Source organism: Carcharodon carcharias, chromosome 24, assembly GCF_017639515.1.
Source record: "Carcharodon carcharias isolate sCarCar2 chromosome 24, sCarCar2.pri, whole genome shotgun sequence".
Classification (NCBI taxonomy): Eukaryota; Metazoa; Chordata; class Chondrichthyes; order Lamniformes; family Lamnidae; genus Carcharodon; species Carcharodon carcharias.
The window spans coordinates 26,884,985-26,899,709 of record NC_054490.1 but is presented as its reverse complement, the minus strand read 5'-3'; the positions used below and the strand labels follow the sequence as shown (position 1 = coordinate 26,899,709).

The following is a 14,725-nucleotide window of genomic DNA, read 5'->3' as shown; positions in this document are numbered from 1 at the left end:
ATCTTGTTAGACCAGTTCAGCCTCTGGTTAATTGTATCCTCTAGAATATTGATAATGCGGAATCATTATGGTAATGCCATTGGCAGTCAAGGGTCGGTAGCTCGAATCCCTCTTGCTGGAAATGGTCATTGCCTTGGCATTTTTGTGGCAAAAAATGTTACTTTCCACTTGTCAAACCAAGCATAGCTAGGGATGCAAGTTTCTCGAAGATAAGCCTTAATTACTACTGCTGGAATATTTTTGGGCTCAAAGCCTTTTCAGTATCTAGTGCCTTCAGCCATTTCAAGGTAAGACGTGGAATGAATAACATTGGCTGCCTGCAAGCATCGGTGATGTTGAGGACCTCCGGATCTGGTCGAGATTGCTCATTCACTCAGAATGCCTGGCGGAAGATTCCAAAAAAGCTTCACCTTTATTTCTTGCAATCATGTGCTGGGGTCCCTCATAATTGAGGATGGATATGTTTGCGGAGGCTCCTCCTCTAGTGGGATGTTTAACAGGACTTGATGTGGTCAGTCTGCAGGGATTAGTAATGATCCATTGTCAATGGGATCACCTAACTCTGTCTGGCACTTGCTACTTATGCTACTTGGCAAGCCAGCAGTCCTGTCTTATTGCTTCAGCACGTTGACACTTCAATTTTTTAGGTATGGCTGGTGCTGCGCCTGCCATGCACCCTGCACTATTCCTTGAACCAGGATTGATCCCGTGGCTTGAAGATAATGATAGAATGTGTGATATGCTTGTCCCAGAGTTTACCAATTGTGTTTGAGCTGAAGGTTTTGGCGCCATCGCCTCATGCATGGCCAGCTTTGAGTTGCTAGAACAGTTCAAAACCTTTCAGATTTACATCTGTGGTAGAGCCACTCAACACCATGGATGGTAATCTCAATGTGAATTCGGGACTTTGCCTCCCCATTGCATGTGCAGTACTCATTCATACTGATACTGTCATGGACAGATGCATCTGCAGCAGTCAGTTTTGTAAGGATCAGGTCAAATATGATTTTCCCTCTTGTTGGTTTCTTCAAATCCTGGCACAAGCCAAATCTAGAAAGTATATTCCTAGGACGAGCTCAGCCCAGCCAGTAGTGGGGCTCCCGAGCCACTCGTGGTGATGAACATTGAAGACATTCACTCAGAGTACACTCTGTGCTCTTGCCCCAAACAGTTCTTTTTTCCAATTGGTGTCTAACATGGGGAAGTGCTGATTTATCAGCTGATGGAGGGCAGTACGTGGAAATCAGCAGGCGGTCTGCTTGGGCATGTTTGGTCTGATGTCATGATATTATCATGGGGGCCAGCGGCGGTGTTGAAGAATGCCACAGCAACTCCCTCCCGAATACATTCCACCCTGCCGCCACCAGTGTGGCATCGGTCGTGCTGGTGGTGCTGGACCTATGTAGGAATGGAGATGGTGGTGACAGGGGCATGATCCGTCACTTAAGATTCCATGAATATTATTATGTTATTGCTGTTTCTTGACTAGCCTGTGAGAAATGTATTCCAATTTTGTCACTAGCCCAAGGAAGATAGGAAGGAGGACTTTGCAGGGTCGATAGAACGGAGAATGCAGTTGTCTTTTCTGATGCCAAAGTCGTGGTCGTGTGGTCCCTCTAATTCCATTGGTTTTTTGAGACCTCGTAGCAGTTTGATACAACTGAGTGGTTTTCTGAGCCATTGTTGAGAGGATTTAGAGTGAACATGCTCCTGTGTGTCTGGAGTCACATGTACCACAAATCAGGTAAGGGTGCCTGATTTCCTTCTTTAAAGAACATTATTGAATCTGAAGGTTTTAGAGATCATTCAAGAACGGTTTCATGGTCGCCATCAGATTTTTACTTCCAGAGTTTTATTTAATTCAAGTTCCACAGTCTGCCATGGCGTGGCATTATATGCTGGATTTGTGGAGTACTTGCCCAACTTCAGTACCACAACGCCATGAACAACCACCTTTGATCTCTCCTTCCAGGCCACTCACCATCCTGACCTGCAGATGCATCGCTGTTCCTTCACTGTCGCTGTTTTAAAACCTTACAACTCCCTACTAAAAGCAATGCTATCACACCTAAATTATAATGGTGTACATGGCCGGACCCTCATAATCGAATATATAGTTTATCTGAAATTTCAATGTAGCTCAGATTGAATAATCAGAGATAGCCAGCATGGTAAACGTTGCACAGGGCATAAAAGTTGTAATGGAAAATTAGAGATGAAGGAAGTGGGCCAGGAATCTCCAAATGTTAAAGAAACAAAATTATAACTATTCTATATTGAATAAACAAGATAATACAAACGAATTAAGGAATTTAAAGTGGAATTGGAAATGTATTCGGAATTGAATAGAAATTAAATGAGCATTAACTAAAGGAACACTAATTTCATTTAGTAAAATATGTCAATATACCTTGCATGCGAAATAGAAGGGAGGGGTTGAGTGGGTGTAGGTGAATTATTGTGAAATAGGAAATATATGAGACCTGCATAGAAAATAAATCGAACAGAAGCTACAACTTGGTTGGAGTCACACTGCAAGCAATATGGAATCAATTGGGTCTGAAGGGATCTAACATATTAGAGCCAATTCAAATTCTAATTGAAAAAAATCTAAAATAGAAACTGGTGGGGGTATAAACAATTCAGTCACAATTTATTATCAATGCACATTAAGTTTATTCAGTCAACAATTTTTGTTACAAGAAGTAGCTTTCACCATGCAACCTAAATGCAGAGACTGTGCTATAAAACCTGTATGCTATATGTAAAATCAACGATGCTCCAGAGTTGAATGTCCAAGAAATTGAAGGTACCTGATTCATTAGTGAGTCAGTGAATATATGATATTAGTAAATATTAGAATTGATGGGTGACATAAGTTTTGGAAGATCTTTAGCCAGAAGCACAATACAGATTTAGTGAGAGGCGAGTTCATGGAGGTGGTTGAACTATAGATGACAAGTCTAAAATCCTTCCACCGCATCTTCCATAGGAGAGTACATCAAAGCAAAGGGGTAATGGGTAAAATGGCAGTACTGGAATTAAGTTTTTCATCGTTCTAGTGAGGTGCAGTATTAAATCAGCTGGAAGTCATGAAGAGAAATAGAAGTGCTTTCCGGACGTGCTGGTGTTCACTGGGTGTTTGCTGTGGGGGGTGGTTAACCTGTGGAGGCATTGGAAGGGTGTTGGTGGTCTTATTGGGGTGGGGGAATTTATGTGGTTTGTCAGTGAGTCAGTACATTGGTTTTACAGAATCCAGAACAGGTTTTAATAGTGTTCGCGTTTTTATGCATTACTATTGATCTAACAAACTAAAAACAAAACTTCAGGAAAAGTCTGAAAAAGAGTAGAGTTTGCGTAATAGTTTTGGGTTTATTTATATGTTGTATCAATCTGATCTATTATAAGACATCTCCAAAGTGTACATCAATTTTGTGATTTGAAATAATGCACAATAAAAGGAAAGACATCTGTAAATGAAACCCTTTGGTCGTACAAATGCCAGGAAATGAACTACAAAGTCACATTCTTAAAAGCCAGCACAGAATGATACTTTGGCTTCTGATGGCACTTTTTCTGTGTTTCCACAGATTTACAAAGTACCTGGCCAACGAGATCAGAGCATGTAAACAGAAGACTTTTAACCTCGTGATATTTATTGATACTCCAGGTCTTGTAGATGGAGACACGACCTACGAATTTTATGTAGATAAAACAGATATCTGGCTTGGTAAGACATAAACCCGCACAATTGCATAAAAATAGATCAATGAATAATTTAACCAACAACAGTTATATACTTCGTAGGCCGTATGAAATTTTTGTCACAATTTTAAAAATAAACAATAGTTTTTTTTTTACATTTGCAGGCCAATTGATAGATTGAATGTGAATTCTGATTGAAGGAGCATAAATCTGTGGAGAAGAAATTTATTACAGAGGAAAGTAATGCACGGAAATACATGGAGTATAAACATTGATTCCAAGTCCAACATTTACTGCCTATCATCAATTGTCACTAACAAGGCGATTGCCAGCCAAACATTTGAACAGCAGCAGTCCGAATCGTTTCTGTGCACACCCAGAGCTCTTTAGAAGAGATTTACCGACCGACTACGTAACTAAATTGGAGAAGTTACCTCGATCTGAGTTAGGATTGCATATGATTTGCGGGGAAGTCGCCGGCGGTGGTGCACCAAAGCGCCTGTTGATGTGGGCGATGAGGTGGAGCAGGAAGGGGAAGGGGACGGCGGAGAGTGGAAGCTGCGGAGTGGGGGCTGGATGAATGGGGCAGGATGTGAAAATATTCCAGACAGAGTGAAGTCCATCCTCGCCGAAGTGAAGCAATTGGGATGTCTATCAATATAAATTCCATTGGATTCGATTGGAAACACAACGGACAAGCTGAATGCATTGAAGAGGAGGCTAATTTAATTCGAAATCGTGAAGGGTAACTGTGTTGTAGTGAACTGATTGTCGTATCTTGTGTGCACCAGAGGAAATAATGTTAAAATAGTTACTTAAGAGTGTGTCAGCCGGTTTGCAATTCGAGAGTTAAACATCTAGACACTTCCTCAGTTCGAGTTCGAGTTTGAAAATTACGTTTTACTAAAACATTGTGCCGTTGTTGTTTAGGCACGACGCCAATCACCTATTAACTTCTTTTGAATTGCGATCCTTTGTGGAATTTTAATTAGCCAGCAGGAACATTCTGAACGAATAAGGTCCAATCAGCTTCTTCTTAGCCCTCGTCAAGTCATGCGTAGTATCCTGGAAGGATGAAGAATCTGCCTTATAAGACATCAGTTGACTGGAACTGCATTGCATTGCAGCCTAATTAGCGTGGCACTTGTCCTTCTCTGACGTGAATGTGTGTTAACACAATTGAGCAGATTCCATGGTTACATTTCTGCCATAACATAATTTCATTAGTTTTCTCCATTCACTGTGGTGAGCTTTCAGTTAATTTGGCCGTGTTCTTGGTCCAATACGGGGAATTCACTAGCATCCTCTTCATTACCTTCGCATTTACCTTTAACGTTTATTTCTGTATTCTGCATAATTACTCTTTCCAGGTCCTTCTACAGGATTGTGGAATGTGAGCTACTACCAGGGCTCAGAGACATATCACCATATTTCACCCAGGTAACCGTGCATGATTTCTTTTTAATTTTGCACTCAAATAAATGCTTGTGAATCAGCACTTTCAAATAACATGCACGGAGAGGAACTCCACGTGAAAATATCAAAGGGCGAGATTAAACTTTACTAGAACCCTCCATATGATTATGACCAGATTTAGGACCTCATAACATGCTGTTTGACAGCAGTTAAATATGCGGGGGTTCTGACAAGAATTTGAATCATCATTTCCTCAGTTTGCCATATTTCAGTTTGGTAATTCATTGGCAGTTCTGAGATGCATGTTGAAGAGATGGTTTTAACTTTAATGACAGATCAGAACACAATATACATAAACTAACTTTTCACGTGTTTACTTCCTTGCAGGAGAGCAAACAGACCATTCCTTGTCTTCTTTGACACGATGGGGCAGGCCCTGTGTAAAGGAATTCTGAATATTGTTGAAAAGCTAAACAAAAAGCACGGTGACAGACTGAAGTTTAATCTAAGCAAAGCCAATTGGGATGGTCATGAGAGTGAGAGACAGCTAAGGAGATTAATTTACCACATCTGCCAATTATCTTGATTGGCTCAGGTACAGTCCATGATGTAGTCCCGATGTTGTGCTAAATACCTAGTTAATGGTTTTGTTTACATTTTTAGTTGTGTTTACTTCTGGGAAGAGTGTGCTTGAGAAGTCGAGGAAACTAAAGGTTTTGGTCATTGACAGAACACCGAATAGAGAATTGTATTTCAGGAGCTTATCCATGTTTCTTTAATAGAGTCATGCTAGAAAACAGGGAATCGTGAAGCAGCATATGGGTTAAGTTAGCTGGCGAACTGGAGACGTGATTCCGACACTGTTTTCAAATTACTGAATTGCAAGGAGGTGATTTGTTATGGACTTTAGAGATAACTTCCATCAGAACATTCAAGGAACTCTGAAAACCTCTTTCATCATGGATTGGTAGATCTGAAGACATTTGACTGTTTTCAGTATTTTGCGTATTTCCTGGAAATAAAAGGCTTTGGTTGCAATAAAGAGTCCTTTTGGTTTATTGAACACAAAGAATCCTCAGCATCTTTTACAGGCTCTGGGCAATTATGGCTCAAGAAAGTCCTGACAAGCTGGTAAAATCGTGTCAGGTGAATTGTTCCATCGTGAGACATTTACGCATCAGAATCACTCTGGCAGCAATATGTAGCTACGGATAAATATATGGCCATTTTATGAGAATGTCTTGGCAGTGCCAGCTTTGTGAAGCTTTTCTTTTTCATCATAAGTGTAATCATACAAATAATTTGTGTCGGTAGTTTTGCTTTGCAAATCCCGTGGAACATCATCTTAGTTAAAGAGGTGAACCATCGGGAGATGAGCACCAGTTGATGCAGACCAAAGTGGAATGGTATTTGACGGAATTCCGAATCTAGATCTTCGAAATTGAGGATTGAGAGAGACAGATGTTTAACGAGATTGCCTTACTCACTTTAGCCCCTGAAGCCTGGTTCCATTGCTGATAAACCTGTTGGTATGATTTGGTCATATTTGCCTGTTGAAGTGCAGTTGGATGCGTTCAACCACAGTTGACCTGTTAATTCAAATATACCGCATGCTAATTATGAACATTAAACTATAAAAAATATATTCTAGAGGTTATTTTTTTCCTGTTTTCTCATTATGTATAGTAATCTATATGTTTTCAGTTTAAAACCATGGAATCTTGTGGCTTTACAGCGCTAATAGGTAAGTGGGATTTGATTATTTTCTTGCTTCCTTTGGATTAAATATTACTAGTCCCTAATGATATTGTAAGAGTGCCCTGTGATCAATGCACTCATACTAGTTGAGAGAAAGCAGATATGATGCAGAATGTGTACAACTGTTAGTTACGATCAACGACATAAGCTTGTATTTGCATATTTTCAATAAGGTTAGCGTTAAGATTAAGTGCAGTATGTCATTAGCAATTACAGCTAATTCATTAAGCGAATAGTGATTGCAACGTCCATTTCTTTTATTATACTCTTTTTTGAAATCAACATGAATTTTTTTTTTTCTGATATCATGCAGTGTATTAATGCTGTTATTTTTTTTCAGTAAGAAGATGTCCTATGTGTAAAGGTGAGTTTGGTAACGCAACTTGGACTTTTTCTGCCTTAACAATGCAGGTGAGTGAGGTCAACGTTTAGGATAGGCATTTCAAATATGATGACATTGATATTAATCAGGCAAACTGTGTTACTGAATATATTATTATCTGATGACATTTTAACTGACCACGATATATTATTGTGAATTTTACTGTTGTTAAGATGGGCATAGTTATTTGACCTCGACTGATTTTGAGAAGATGTTTGTTGGGGCTAACCGCCATTCATTAGCAAAAAGAAAATCACCAAACAGATTCAAAGTTATACTTACCGCTGCTCTAAGCGGTCCTTAAATATAAAACAAGTATTTAACGAATTATTTTTAGTCAGCAGCTTCTTTCTGATCTGGGCTACAAGGAAAGTCCCTTTAACAAATGTTTTTCCTTGACTTTGTGCCACAGCGAAAATCCCACTTCTAGAGTTTCGAATTAAAATTTAATATTTCTATATTTTTATTTAATTTAATTGAATACAGTCTAAATGAAATAAAACACAAACACTCATCAGCACTTTACGATCTCTGAAGGTCACGACTGCTAATTTCATTTTCTATATAATTGGCAGTAACCGTAATTGCAAAAAGAGAAAATTTGCAAAAGAATCATGCAGAGCCAATGAAGCATAATGCCCATGGAGTGGCAATCAGAGTCAGGTTGCGATTCCGCTCCTAGTTACCTTGAAATGAATACCCCCTCCCCACCACCCCCACCTTCTCACCTGACTTTCAGAATGACACCAGGTGAGACCAACGTAGATCAAGTGAAGTTGAGAAGGTTGTGTCTCAAAATTGGAAGTCAAGAAGGCACGACTATTTTTTATGGCAACAGCTGCAGATAGACTGGCAAGATTAACTGTCGATCCAACTTAATAAATCAGAGGGGGCATGGTTTAATTTTTCTTTAGGAAATTGGGCAGATTTAGCTTTGTGTGTCTGTTCAGGTGGTGGACGTTTTCACTTGGTCACTGGTGCGGGTTGGGTGATCAGCGATGTTGGCGAGTTGGTGGGGTCGTTATTCGGAAGTCGACTGGCTAGTGAAGGGAGTCAGGTGATCGGTGAGCGTGGTCAGTTGGGCTCGGGTGGCTGCGGAATGGTTAGTTGGTTAGTTGTCAGTGGGTGATCAATAATTCAGAGGGTACTCAATGGGAAAACGTGCATTGGGGAAGAGTGCCCGGTAGTCACTGGACTGCATGAGCAACATTGGACTATCAACAGGTTGCCGCCCAGGAGCTCAGAATTTGCAGGCCACGGAAAGCATGAAGAATATTTAAAGCACACATGATTTTAATGTGGCTTTGTCAATCCTGCTGTGCTTTAATCACATTTATTTAAAAAACATTATTCCTTTCTGCTCAGGAAAAAGTGAGCAGGGACGCTTATTTCAGTGCTGTTTTAAAAAGTAAGCCAAAAATAAATGGCGTTTGTACTTGTATTCAAAGAAATATCTTCAAAAGCACTTTGTCTTTAGCACGAGGCAGGGCACTTATCAATTCCAATGTATTCATCCCTCGGAATCAAAAATCCCTTCTAACTGAACCAAGAGCAAATTTGATTAGTGTAAATAAGATCAGAGTTAGATGCATTGAATCAAGACATGGCGTGGGAGCTTAGACATTTGATTCATAGTTAACTGGCAACAGTTCCATGGGTAATCGAACATAGTGTCGGCCTTCTCCTGAAACACATTCAGACTAATGTTCTGATTAATCGGTGAATCCAATTTGAAAGCAGCCATTCAAAATATTACGGTTGGGAGGTGCTCATCTGAGGAGAGATCACAGACTTAATGAGAAAGGAAATGCAATTGAGCAGATAATGAATCAATTAATGATACTGGAGCGTAGAAGTGAGCGATAAAGCCTGCGAATATTTGATAACACTAAAAAAAATAAGTCAGGTTAGGTCTAATCGGTTAAAACAAAACAAATGACAGGCTCTGCATCTGACTTTCACAACTTTCGTAGGCAAATGGATGAAATAAGAGAACAAATAAGAATAAATGACTATAATGTAATAGCTATTACAGAAACGTGGCTAGAATTAACCCAGGTTTGACAGTAAAGATCCAGAGTTTTTTGAGATTTAAAATGACAAAATGGAATGAAAAGCGGCTGGGATATCACGACTAATATACATTCAGATGCTTACAGCAGTAAGATGGTCTCTTATTTCAGGAGATCTGTGTGAAGGAAATCGTGAATCTCAAATTAATGAAGTGACTGGTAGGGTTGGTTTCTTGCTCCCACCCACTCATCGCCCTCAGAATTACCCGCTCCACCCGCACCCTTCACTGCCACCGCAAGTGCAGCTACATAATAGTACAATCTGCACTTGAACAAATACTGAGGCTTGGAAAAAATGCATTGCAATAAACGTTGTGACTCGAAACTTCACATCGTTTGGGCAAACAAGATTGCCTTTTGTACGCTTTAGGATGAGTTCATGGAATGTAATGAGGACAGCATTTTCGTGCAATACATACTGGAAGCCATCAGGGACCAGACTAATTCGGGAGTGGTGTCTAATAAAAAATGTTCCTAACTCTAAAAAAAAGAGGAATAGCTAATGGAATTGTATACTGAGTTTCCTGGGCCTGATATCCGTCAGTTTAAGAATTAAATAAAAGCGGCTGCAGAAATAATTCTACATTTCTACCACAATAGTGGTAGACATCTTTCAAATAAACCGGAAATTCTAGAAAGTTTCTAGCGGTTTGAAAACAGGAAAATGCAAATTACATGTTCCAGCAAAGAACCGAGAATGCAAACATTGAATCTATAGGTCTGCTAATCTATTGTGTTTCATTGGAAACTGCTAGAACACATTACTAAGGAAATAGCAGCAGATCATTTCGAAAATAATAATGCCATCCAGCAGATGCTACACATTCTTGTGAAAGGGAACTCATGTTTTACATATGTGTTGGATTACTTTGAAAATGTAACAAGCAGGGTGGATAAAGCCGGAGCTGAAGTTTTAGTTAAATTGGCTTTTCAAAATTCATTCGATCAGGACATCAATAAAAGCAAAATCTGCAGACGCTAGAAATCTTAAATGAAATATGAAAACGTCGAGGAATAAAAAGTTGGCAGCTCAGCAGGGGGCAGAATCTGTAGAGAGGGAAACAGAATTAATGTTTTAATGTTTCGACTAGGAATGAATCTAATTCTGAGGCAGAGCTGCTCAGATTTTCCAGCATTCTCCTTTATTATTGCAATAAGGACACATAATTAGCCGGTGATATGCTAGCATGGATAGAGGTATTTCAACACAAACGGGTCATTTCAAGTTGTCATGTGTAACTACTGGACTGAAAGAGGAATCCATGTTAAGGCCTTAACAATTGCCGATGAGTATTAAATATGTGCCTGAAAAGGGCAACTGTGCCAAAGCCAAATGTAAGGCAAGGTCGATAGGCCAGCACAATTTGAGGCAGACACTAAAATATGTGGAGAGCATAACAATTGGAAACATATTTGATACATTGAACATGATGTGGACAAATATAAGGTTGTGCACTTTGACAGAAAGAACAGGCAAGGCAAAAACATATTTCAACGGAAAGAGGCTGCAGAATGTTAAGGCCCAGTGGGGCATTCGTATAATTGCAGGTGAATCGCAATCATGTCACCCCTTTCTGGTAAAGCAAGTAATTCGTAAAGCAAATGACATATGGTCCTTTATTACAAGGGCAATGCAGAATAAATGAGACAGTCGTGAAGTATTGATAAAACAGTGCAGGTCATTGGATAGACTACATCCAGTGTACTGTAATCAGTTTTGCTCAACCTGAATCAAGAGCCAGTAAGATATACTTGAATAGGTTTTATTTCACTTAAGGTTGATTCGGAGATTCTTGGGATAAGGTTTAGCTGGTTAAGAAGTGTTGAGAAGGTTGGGATTACATTCGTTGCAATTTTGAAAAATAAGCGTTGATTTTATTGAAGCATATAAGACACTGTATGGGGTTGACAGGGTAAATAATGAGTTGATGTTTCCCATTGAGTTTGAATTTAGATCCAGGTTTCACTGTTTCAAAATAAGGAAACAGAAGGAAATGCAATGAAAGAAGGTGGAATTCCTTATTACCTCAAAAGGATAATAGAGGAGCCTTAGTCATTTGAAGTATTCAAAAAAATAAGGCACACAGTTTTCTGATTGACAGGGACTACAAAACATGGAAGGTGGCGGGCCTGCAGACAATGATGTGGAGACGAGGCCACAACCATGCATGGTATTGAATGGTGGAGCGTGCTTAGGTGGCCAAATTGCGTACCTCTGCTTTATTTTTATTTGACAATGTTCGTATGTTGTTATCCCTTATTCAAGTATCTCACCCCCTATATTTGGCTGCTTCCCAGACTGTACTCGTGATTGTTATACTGACATCGGGGTCGTAATCTGGATTAAAATCGAAACTTATGTTCTGTCTCTATTTGCATGAGCATCAATGACAAAGCATCCTCTGACACTATGTGAGGAATATGCTGATGGTCGTGAACATATATATTGTTTAAACAGCACCGACATAAAGCAACTGAGCCAACTGATTATCTCACGATTGACTACAGGATCGATGCTTGTGCTTGCACAAAAGTCCGCCTCTGTTTAAATGCAATATAACCCGGAACGTAATTCAAGTGCAGTTCATTCATTCTGAAGTGCTTTGGATCATTCTGCGAATATGCACAACCCTCTCAGCACAGGGCCTACTTGTTCACAATTGAATGATATATGTTAAAGCCGGATGTGTGTTCAAATTTAGAGGGGAATGCATTTGTTTTCTTCTTCTGAGAAGTATGATAAAGATAGTAAAGGAGATGTGCAAGAGACCCGGGCTGAACAAATGTGGCTTTGATATGCAGGCCATATATATTCCAGATCCAAACAAGGTAGGGATGTCTGTTTCCACATAAATAAGTAAGCAAGGCTGACAGAATGTGATTTTAAATAGGCAGTGCAGAACACTCGCTATGTGTATTCTTGATAACTTATTAGTAGGGATCTCATGGGCTGAGGAGGTTCTTAATAAGATGGATCTACATGGAATTTGCATCCCTCATGCCTCTGGGATGAGTGACGTATCTTAGGGAGCATTACGGCTTATTTGAATGAGATGATGGAATGTTAATCGAGTTGCATTCAGCAGCAGAATGCGTAAAAACTGGGAAATTAAGTCATTTGAAAGTGCATTCTTCCAATATGTAAATTGTTTGCACTTTCAATGGTGCCATCAACAGGGCAGCGACCATGTCTTTCAATCACATTTACCTGAAATGAAGTCAGTTGTCCAATGCCACTTATTGATTCAATCTTGGGGAGGGGGGGGCGGTGTTGGGGAAGAACACAAGAACACAACGGGCATCTCTTCCCGAGGGAAGATGAGTGTGGATTGAAGCTATTTGGAGATCCTTGTTGCTTTTGCTCTTCATTTTTTCACAACTTTGAAGGGAGCAAAGCGCTTTAGAAGAAATATTTGTGACTTGCAGCAGCGCATCCTGCAACACATCCATGCAACGGCCGCATCGGTGGGTAGTAGAGCGGCTATAACTAAGTCTAAATCAGGCTAATTTATGAAATCATCTCACTGTCAGAGATGCGTTTCAAATTTTTTTACAGCGTGGCGATGCATTTCTTGTGGATTCCAGGGAAGTGCTTATAATGTAGGAACACACATTCATGGATGAAAAACAGGGAGAGAAGTATTTGTCGTAACAAATAAATTATTGAAACTCCACATGGCTTTCTGTACGGACTTTTGGCGTGTTAAACATTTGTACAGTATGAACCCTACGTTCCTTATAACAGCATTCTGGTATCGCTCAACGTAGTCCAAACATCCAGTTTTGGAGGCACATTAGGTGTCTGATATGAAGGCTGGTGATGAAATTCAGAAGGAAAATGACCAAAATGGCATCAAATCTTAAGGTTCCCTGGGATCGGGAATGGGCGCATTTATTGCCAACTTCAAGTTTAGTTTTCAAAGAGGCCTTGGTTTCTATAACCTTAATGTATTTCACTAGGCAAAAACCTTTTTGCATTTTCTAGCCGTTAGACATGATTAGAACTTCAGAATTTAATATTAACCACAGTGTAAAACTTGTGATTCTGTAAATCCACCCCTACACAAGCAACCTGATTTATTTTGCATGGAAGTCATCGAAAATCATCTAGTATTTCCAATTTTGCACTATAGACAACATTTCCATTTACATTTCTCCCTAAGTTTTTCGGAACGTGAAGTTCTATGTCTTCATATTGAATTGCCAAAGAAGTACTGGGAATGGATAAGAGGCATTTTAATTAAGGATCGATTTGAACACAGTAATCGTCAATATTTCCTTTGGATCAGATAATTATATTGTCTTTTTTGCTGTTTACTTTGCCACATATGGGCTGCCACACAATACAGTGTGTCAATCAGATCCAAGGAGTGTGCAGAACAAAAGCAAAGATGATCATTTGAACAGTTCAAAACACGCTTAATCAGCTCTAGAATCATTGCAAATTTATCATCAACAAAACTAGATGCCAGCAGCAGGCGAACAGGTGATATTTTATCATATTTTCTATTCAGGGTATGCATCATACATGTTGAATATCAAAAAGGTTGTGCAAATTGGTATCAGAAAATAAAATATCAGAAGTAAAGAGGGGAGAGCAACAAACAGTCTGAACTATATATTTAGCAAGGAAACTTGGAACCACACTCTCCAGGCAAGTGCAAACTATGGCATTACCCTCATTATTTCGCGTTGTATTTGAAGTGGAGGATTAGGAGAAACTGGAGGTGAGTCCTTGGCCCCAGGTTTACTAGCTTCTGACGTTTACTTAAGCCAGCGGATGCAGATGTCTGGGCAAGGTAAGTGTTTTCTCAATGGTGACTCTGCAAGATGCTGCTTCTTCATGATGTATCGATGGAAATTGCCTTGAATATGATCATGCAAGTTTAAGGCATCTCGTTGCGCGATGGACATTGTCATGCACTTGGATGCTTCGAATGTTCATTGTCAGTTTTCAACGAAAAGCAGAATATTGCCCAGGCCTTCCTGCAAGTAAACCAAAAAAATTATAGCTTTTTGTTACTTCAGGAAGTCGGCTGGCGTTGAACAGACTGTCATCAGTAGTTAATGTCCTAAATTCTCTCCTTATTATGGAGCGAATATTGTTGATGAAACAACTGAAGGTGTTTGGATCTGGAACAGCTCTGTGATGAAATACTGCAGCGATGAAATCGAGCTCGAAAATTCAATTTTCCTAAGTTTCGGAAATAATCCGGTCAGCAAATGAATCCAGTTAGACGATTCCCTGATCTCCATTCACTTTAATTGTACCAGGGCTCCTTCATGCCAAACACGGTCAAACGTACCCGCCACCATCCTTCCCCCTTCCCTGTCAAGGGCATTCAGCTGCACCTAACATCTTGGATTGTGTTTTTTTTTTACCTATGTTTTA

General features: G+C 39.7%; 1 pseudogene; it reads left to right on the top strand.

Annotated features, from left to right (window-relative positions):
• The window catches only part of LOC121269375, a 209,043-nt pseudogene extending 195,277 nt beyond the window's left edge, over positions 1 to 13,766 (top strand).
• Positions 13,767 to 14,725: the final 959 nt, after the last annotated feature.